This window comes from Salvelinus alpinus, chromosome 15, assembly GCF_045679555.1.
Source record: "Salvelinus alpinus chromosome 15, SLU_Salpinus.1, whole genome shotgun sequence".
NCBI classification, from domain to species: domain Eukaryota; kingdom Metazoa; phylum Chordata; class Actinopteri; order Salmoniformes; family Salmonidae; genus Salvelinus; species Salvelinus alpinus.
In genome coordinates, this window is record NC_092100.1 from 14,050,460 (window position 1) to 14,059,633 (window position 9,174).

Below are 9,174 nucleotides of genomic sequence, written 5' to 3' on the forward strand. Positions count from 1 at the left end.
ATATATTAGCAACTATGACATAGGAGCAGGCCGTATACTCTGGGCACCTCTGTGCACCTTTCATCCAAGCTACTCAATACTGCCCCTTCAGCCATAAGAAGTTAAAGGCTTGATATGGAAAGAGGCTCTTACAGATATGTTTCACCAGAGAAGATTTGTCACCATCCAGAGTCTCTCAGAGGTGTCAGAAAGTCACCTAGTAGGTGGCTAAGGAAAAGGAAAGGGTTAAGTTAAAGCAAACTTCTCTCTGAAGCGTCTTAAGGTGAGAAAAACTGATTCTCAGTCACCACGGCTGGTTGCTTGCCATCCTCCGACACCTTCCTACTTCATGCGAGCCACATCTATGCGAGAGCCCATTTTCCGTAAACTGCGTGGATCAGCTCCCTTTCACTCCTAGCTCTCTCTGTTAAAAACCAAGAAGACACAAGCCTCCTACTTTCTTTCTCTGTAACGATGTGCGCTAAGAGTCGGGAAGCAAGTTCAGGGAGTGAGTGTTTTAATAAATAAACACAACGTAATGCAAAAACAAGAAACACTAACAGCACACAGACATGAAACAGAAACAATGATGCCTGGGGAAGGAACCAAAGGGAGTGACAGATATAGGGAAGGTAATCAGGGAGCTGATGGAGTTCAGGTGAGTCTGATGACGCGCAGGTGCACGTAACGATGGTGACAGGTGTGGGCCAAAACGAGCAGCCTGGAGATCTAGAGGCCGGAGAGGGAGCACAGTGACATTCTCTCTGTTCCACACCACTCCCCCCACAACCTCGCCAGCACACCCCCAACTCACAGTTCCGGGTACACAGCTCCTCCTCCTCCTCCTGACTCACAGTGCCGGGTACACAGCTCCTCCTCCTCCTCCTGACTCACAGTTCCGGGTACACAGCTCCTCCTCCTCCTCCTGACTCACAGTGCCGGGTACACAGCTCCTCCTCCTCCTCCTGACTCACAGTTCCGGGTACACAGCTCCTCCTCCTCCTCCTGACTCACAGTTCCGGGTACACAGCTCCTCCTCCTCCTCCTGACTCACAGTTCCGGGTACACAGCTCCTCCTCCTCCTCCTGACTCACAGTTCCGGGTACACAGCTCCTCCTCCTCCTCCTGACTCACAGTGCCGGGTACACAGCTCCTCCTTCTCCTCCTTAAACGCCTCTTTAATTTACACCACTTTGAAGTGACATGAGACTCTCTTCCACTTGAGACTCTCTTCCACTTGAGCATCTTCAGGAAAATGACGTTTACAGGGATGGAATCCCCAAATAAATGTGTGAAGGGATAAAAACCAAATGTATCTAGTTGTGGAAGACATTTTAGAGATAAAAGGATAAGAAACATATTGTTTTTAAAAGTTGAAATGCTTTTCTCTTTTGAGAAAAAAACTGCTGATTCCAAGGGGGTGTGATGGACATTAAAACATTAAAACACATCGCTTTCCACCGCGAGGCTACTCCTGTGCTTCATCTGCCGAAGGAGGTACTGTACTGCTCAACCACTCAAGCACTTTGACTTTTTTGTCAAAATGAGTCTCCCATACAGTCCAGTACAGAAAGTTAAACTAGTCTCAGTCTTAGCTGAATGTATCCTCCACAACCATTACTCACAATGGTACAACATGTAATTATGGCCCTGTAATTTCTGTCACGCTGTGGTTCATTCATCTTTAATTACACTTTTCAGATAATATAAAGTTGCCCTATACACTGCACATAGGGTTGATGGACGGCAGAGAAGGATATGAAACACGCTGATCAATAACATGGATTTGGCTCTGTGTTCCAAGACTATTCCACTCAGCAAAAGCACCCGTTCCTCATTTCTGCTGTGTAGCCTGCCGTACATACTAAATCTTAAGTAAACTACGCTGACGCTCTTATGAGCATAAGGATGTCCTAAAATGTACACAGTACTAATCTCTTGAGTGACTTATTTTCACATCTATCTACTATACCACACAATTTGCAGTACAGTTACTCTGTGTAGTACATGTTACTCCAGTTCCTCTAGTCAGTATGAGAGTTGAACCCTAAGAATCACAGATCCTTCATCCTTCATGCCTTATAACCTTCATTCTTCCCTATGGATCACTGCTATAGTCTGAGGGGTTCTTTCCTGCTGTGAGCCTAGGTTTAGATCCTTCAAATCAAATGAAAGTTTGGTTGCGGAAACAGTTCAGCAGGTCTTACAGCAGGTGCAGCGAAATGCTTATGTTGTTAGCTCCTAACAATGCAATAACACATCAAACAATTAAAATATTACAGGGAAATAAATAGAGAAAATACTAGAAATCAAGAACGTTTGGACTAATTAAATTAACAACCCAAATACATAATATACAGTGCCTTTGGAAAGTATTCAGACCACTTGACAATTTCTACATTTTGTTACATTACAGCCTAATTCTAAAATGTATTGAATAGTTGTTTTCCCCTCGTCAATCTATACACAATACCCCATTCTGACAAAGTAAAAACAGTTTTATTAGTTTTTTGCAAATGTATTACAAACAAAAAACTGAAATATCACATTTACAGAAGTATTCAGACCCTTTACTCAGTACTTTGTTGAAACACCTTTGGCATCGATTATAGCATCATGTCTTCTTGGGTATGACACTACAAGCTTGGCACATCTGTATTTGGGTAGTTTCTCCCATTTTTCTCTGCAGATCCTCTCAAGCTCTGTCAGGTTGTATGGTCAGCGTCGCTGCAGAGCTATTTTCAGGTCTCCACAGAGATGTTCGATCGGGTTCAAGTCCGGACTCTGGCTGGGCCACTCAAAGAAATTCAGAGACTTGTCCCGAAGCCGCTCTTGCGTTGCTTTGGCTGTATGGTTTAGGGTCGTTGTACTGTTGGAAGGTGAACCTTCACCCCAGTCTGAGGTTGTGTGCGCTCTGGAGCAGGTTTTCATCAAGGATCTCTCTGTACTTTGCTCCATTCATCTTTCCCTCGATCCTGACTAGTCTCCCAGTCCCTGCCGCTGAAAAACATCCCCAAAGCATGATGCTGCACCGTAGGGATGGTGCCAGTTTTCCTCTAGACGTGACGCTTGGTATTCAGGCCAAAGAGTTCAATCTTGGTTTCATCAGACCAGAGAATTTTGTTTCTCATGGTGTGAGAGTTTTTAGGTGTGTTTTTGCAAACTCCAAGCGGGCTGTCATGTGCCTTTTACTGAAGAGTGGCTTCCAACTGGCCACTCTACCATAAAGGCCTGATTGATGGAGTGCTGCAGAGATGGTTGTCCTTCTGGAAGTTTCTCCCATTTCCACAGAGGAACTATAGAGCTCTGTCAGAGTGACCATAGGGTTATTGGTCACGTCCCTGACCAAGGCCCTTCTCCCCCAATTGCTCAGTTTGGCCGGGCAGCCAGTTCTAGGTAGAGTCTTGGTGGATCTAAACTTCTTCCATTTAAGAATGACGGGGGCTTCTGTGTTCTTGGGGACCTTCAATGCTGCAGAAATGTTTTGGTACCCTTTCCCAGATCTGTGTCTCGACAAAATCCTGTCTCGGAGCTCTACGGACAATTCCTTCGACCTCATGGCTTGGTTTTTGCTCTGACATGCACTGTCACCTGTGGGACTTTATATAGACAGGTGTGTGCTTTTCCAAATCATGTCCAATCAATTTAATTTACCACAGGTGGACTCCAATCAAGTTGTAGAAGCATCTCAAGGATGATCAATGGAAACAGGATAAACTTGAGCTCAGTTTCAAGTCTCATTGCAAAGGGTCTGAATTCTTATGTAAATAAGGTATCTGGGGTTTTTTAAAATCTGTTTTTGCTTTGTCATTATGGGGTATTGTGTGTAGATGGCTGAGGATGTGTTTGTACTTAGTCCATTTTAGAATAAGGCTGTAAGGGAAAAAATGTAGAAAAAGTCAAGGGGTTTGAAACTTTCCGAAGGCACTGTATACAAAAAGTATGTGGAAACCCCTTGAAATGCGTATGGCAACGTCAGTACAAGAACTGTTTCTCGGGAACTTCATGAATGGGGTTTCCATGGTTTAGCAGCCGCACACAAGCCTAAGATCACCATGCGCAATGCCAAGTGTTGGCTGGAGTGATGTAAATTTGGTGGATGCCAGGAGAATGCTACCGGTCCGAATGCATAGTGCCAACTGTAAAGTTTGGTGGAGGAGGAATAATGGTCTGGAGCTGTTTTTCATGGTTCGGGCTAGGCTCCTTAGTTCAAAGTAAAGGTCAATCTTAATGCTACAACATACAATGACATTCTAGATGATTCTATGCTTCCAACTTTGTGGCAACAGTTTTGGGGAAGGCCCTTTCCTGTTTCAGCATGACAATGCCCCCGTGCACAAAGTGAGGTCTATACAGAAATGGTTTGTTGAGATCGGTGTGGAAGAACTTGACTGGCGTGCCCATCGAACACCTTTCGGATGAATTGGAACACCGACTGTGAGCCAGGCCTAATCGCCCTAACATCAGTGCCCGACCTCACTAATGCTCTTGTGGCTGAATGGAAGCAAGTCTGTGTAGCAATGTTTCAACATCGAGAGGAAAGTCTTCCCAGAAGAGTTGAGGCTGTTATAGCATCAAAGGGGGGACCAACTCCATATTAATGCCCATGAATTTTTTATGAGATGTTCGAAGAGCAGGTGTCCACATACTTTTGGTCAAGGAAGTGTAGCACTGTAGCAGTAATCAATTGCAATCTAGACTTATGTACACCAGGAAAATTTACACAAGATCAGCTAAGAATGATATGTACAGCAGCAGACATATTGGTGTAAGCAATGTCAATAATCCAGTGTATAAATAAATATGCGGTGTGTATAAACAGTGTAACTAAAATACAATGTACAGTAGAATAAATGTTATGATGAGCTACGTCGAGGATACAGTTTTTAAATACACAGTGTGAAAAGGGAAGTGACCAGTGGTTCAATGTCTCTATAGGATGGGACAGCAGTGTTGGCTGTGTGTGTGTGTGTGTGTGTGTGTGTGTGTGTGTGTGTGTGTGTGTGTGTGTGTGTGTGTGTGTGTGTGTGTGTGTGTGTGTGTGTGTGTGTGTGTGTGTGTGTGTGTGTGTGTGTGTGTGTGTGTGTGTGTGTGTGTGTGTGTGTATGTGAGCGAATGTGTATGTGAGTGGTCGGCGGCTAGTGATGGCTGTTCAACAGTCAGATGGTCTGGTAATAGAAGCTGTTCAACAGTCTGATGGTAATAGAAGCTGTTCATCAGTCTGATGGCAATAGAAGCTGTTCAACAGTCTGATGGCAATAGAAGCTGTTCATCAGTCTGATGGCAATAGAAGCTGTTCAACAGTCTGATGGTAATAGAAGCTGTTCATCAGTCTGATGGTAATAGAAGCTGTTCATCAGTCTGATGGCAATAGAAGCTGTTCAACAGTCTGATGGTAATAGAAGCTGTTCAACAGTCTGATGGTCTGGTAATAGAAGCTGTTCATCAGTCTGATGGTAATAGAAGCTGTTCAACAGTCTGATGGTAATAGAAGCCGTTCAACAGTCTGATGGTCTGGTAATAGAAGCTGTTCATCAGTCTGATGGTAATAGAAGCTGTTCAACAGTCTGATGGTCTGGTAATAGAAGCTGTTCAACAGTCTGATGGTAATATAAGCTGTTCATCAGTCTGATGGTAATAGAAGCTGTTCAACAGTCTGGTGGTAATAGAAGCTGTTCAACAGTCTGATGGTCTGTTAATAGAAGCTGTTCATCAGTCTGATGGCAATAGAAGCTGTTCAACAGTCTGATGGCAATAGAAGCTGTTCATCAGTCTGATGGCAATAGAAGCTGTTCAACAGTCTGATGGTAATAGAAGCTGTTCATCAGTCTGATGGTAATAGAAGCTGTTCATCAGTCTGATGGCAATAGAAGCTGTTCAACAGTCTGATGGTAATAGAAGCTGTTCAACAGTCTGATGGTCTGGTAATAGAAGCTGTTCATCAGTCTGATGGTAATAGAAGCTGTTCAACAGTCTGATGGTAATAGAAGCCGTTCAACAGTCTGATGGTCTGGTAATAGAAGCTGTTCATCAGTCTGATGGTAATAGAAGCTGTTCAACAGTCTGATGGTCTGGTAATAGAAGCTGTTCAACAGTCTGATGGTAATATAAGCTGTTCATCAGTCTGATGGTAATAGAAGCTGTTCAACAGTCTGGTGGTAATAGAAGCTGTTCAACAGTCTGATGGTCTGTTAATAGAAACTGTTCATCAGTCTGATGGCAATAGAAGCTGTTCAACAGTCTGGTGGTAATAGAAGATGTTCAACAGTCTGATGGTCTGGTAATAGAAGCTGTTCATCAGTCTAATGGTAATAGAAGCTGTTCAACAGTCTGATGGTAATAGAAGCTGTTCAACAGTCTCATGGCCTGGTAATAGAAGCTGTTTTTTAGTCTCTCTGTCTGCACCTGTGCTGTCTCCGTCTGTCGGACCGTAGCCAAGTGAAGAATCCGTGGCTCGAGTGGCTGAGGTCCTTAATGATCTTGGCCTTCCTTTGACACTTGGTGCTGTAGATGTCCTGGAGGGATGACAGTGTGCCCCTGGTGATGCATTGGGCTGCCCGCACCACCCTTTGGAGAGCCATACGGTTGAGGGCGTAGCAGTTACAATACCAGGTAGTGATACAGTCTGACAGAATGCCCTCAATGGTGCATCTGTAGAAGTTTGTGAGGGTCATAGGGGCCAAGCCAAATTTCTTCAGCCTCCTAAGGTTGAAGAGGCGCTGTTGCACCTTCTTCACCATGCTGTCTGTGTGAAGGGACCATTTCAGGTTGTCAGTGATGTGCACGCCGAGGAACTTGAAGCTTTTGACCCTCTCCCCTGCGGCCCCGTTGAGCTCTCTCTTCTGTCTTCTGTAGTCCACAATAAGCTCCTTAATTTTGTTGAAGGAGAGGTTATTGTCCTGGCACCACTCTGCCAGAGCTCTAACCTCCTCCCTGTAGACGGTCTCGTCGTTGTTGGTAATCAGACCTACCACTGTCGTGCCGTCAGCAAAGTTGATGATTGAGTTGGAGTCGTGCGTTGCCACGCAGTCATGGGTGAACAGGGAGTACAGGAGGGGGGGGCTGAGCACACACCCCTGGGGGGCCCTGTTGTTGAGGTTCAGCGTGGCAGAATTGTTGTTGCCTACCCTCACCACCTGTCAGGAAATCTAGGATCCAGTTGCACAGGGAGGAGTTCAGACACAAGGCCCACAGCTTAGTGAAGAGGTTGGAGGGCACTATGGTGGTAAAAGCTGAGCTGTAGCCGATGAACAGCATTCTCACAGTGCAACGGTGCAGTCAAATCAAATCAAATTGTATTTGTCATCAAATTGTATTCGCCTCGTAAACATCAGGTATAGACTAATAGTGAAATGCTTACTTCCAACAATGCAGCGAGAAAGAAAATAGAGAAATAATAGAAAAGTAAAATACGTAAAATTAAACGAATAACATATACACAATGAGTAACAATAACTTGCCTATATACACGGGACAACAGTACCGAGTCGATATGTGCAGGGGTACGAGGTAGTTGAGCTAGATATGTACATATAACTTGGAATAAAGTGACAGATAATAAAACAGTAGCAGCAGCGTATGTGATGAGTCATAAAGGCTCAATGCAGATAGTTAAATAGTTAACTAAATACCTACCTGGACTAACTAATTAGCAGTCTTATGGCTTGCGTGTAGAAGCTGTTCAGGACATTTTTGGTCCCAGCAGAGAGGACAGTCTATGACTTGGGTGGCTGGAGTCTTTGATACTTTTGAGGGCCTTCCTCTGACACCGCCTGGTATAGAGGTCCTGGTTGGCAGGGAGCTTGGCCCCAGTTTGGTCGGTGATCAGGCCTACCACCGTAGTGTTGGCGGAAAAACTAATGATGGTGTTGAAGTCGTACAAAGCCACACAGTCATGGGTGAACAGGGAGTACAGGACAGGACTAAGCACCTACCCCTGAGGGTACCCCGTGTTGAGGGCCAGCGTGGCGGATGTGTTGTTACCTACCCTCACCACCTGGGGGTGGCCCATCAGGAAGTCCAGGATTCAGTTGCAGAGGGAGGTGTTTAGTCCCTGGGTCTTTAGCTTAGTGATGAGCTTTGAGGGCACTATGGTGTTGAAAGCTGAGCTATAGTCAATGAACAGCATTTTCACGTAGGTGTTTGTTTTGTCCAGGTGGGAAAGGGCAGTATGGAGTGCAATAGAGATTGCGTTATCTGTGGATCTGTTGGGGCGGTATGCAAATTGGTGTGGGTCCAGGGTGTCTGGGATGATAGTGTGGATGTGAGCCATGACCAGCCTTTCAAAGCATTTCAAGGGCTACAGATGTGAGTGCTACGGGGCAGTAGTCATTTAGACAGGTTACCTTGGCGTTCCTGAGCACAGGGACCATGGTGGTCTGCTTAAAACATGAAGGTATTACAGACGGTCAGGGAGAGGTTGAAAATATCAGTGAAGAAACTTGCCAGCTGAATATACGTCCTGGTAATCTGTCTGGCTCTGCGGCCTTGTGAATGTTGACCTGTTTAAAGGTCTTCGGCCACAGAGAGTGTGATCACACGGTCATCTGGAACAACTGGTGCTCTTGCGCATGGTTCAGTGTTGCTTGTCTTGAAGCAGGTGTAGAAAGCATTTAGCTAGTGTGGTAGGCTTGCGTCACTGGGCAGCTCACATCTGGGTTTCCCTTTGTAATCTGTGATAGTTTGCAAGCCCTGCCACATCCAACGAGCATCTGAGCCAGTGTATGATGATTCAATCTTAGTCCTGTATTGATGCTTTGCCTGTTTGATGGTTTGTCAGAAGGCGTAGCAGGATTTCTTATAAGGGTCCGGATTAGTGTTCTGCTCCTTGAAAGCGGCAGCTCTAGCCTTTAGCTCAGTGCGGATGTTGCCTGTAATGTTTGGCTTCTGGTTGGGATATGCACGTACGATCAGTGTTTGGACAACTTCGAATATGCATTTATTTATGAAGCTGGTGACTGATGTGGTAAACTCCTCAATGTCATTGGATGAATCACAGAACATATTCCAGTCTGTGCTAATGAAACCGTCCTGTAATTTAGCATCCGCTTCATCTTACTACTTCCATATTAAGCACGTAAATGGTATTTCATGTTAGAGTTTTTGCTTGTAAGCAGGAATCAGGAGGATAGAGTTATGTTCAGATGTGCCAAATGGAGGGCGAGGGAAAGCTTTGTATGCGTCTCTGTGTGTGGT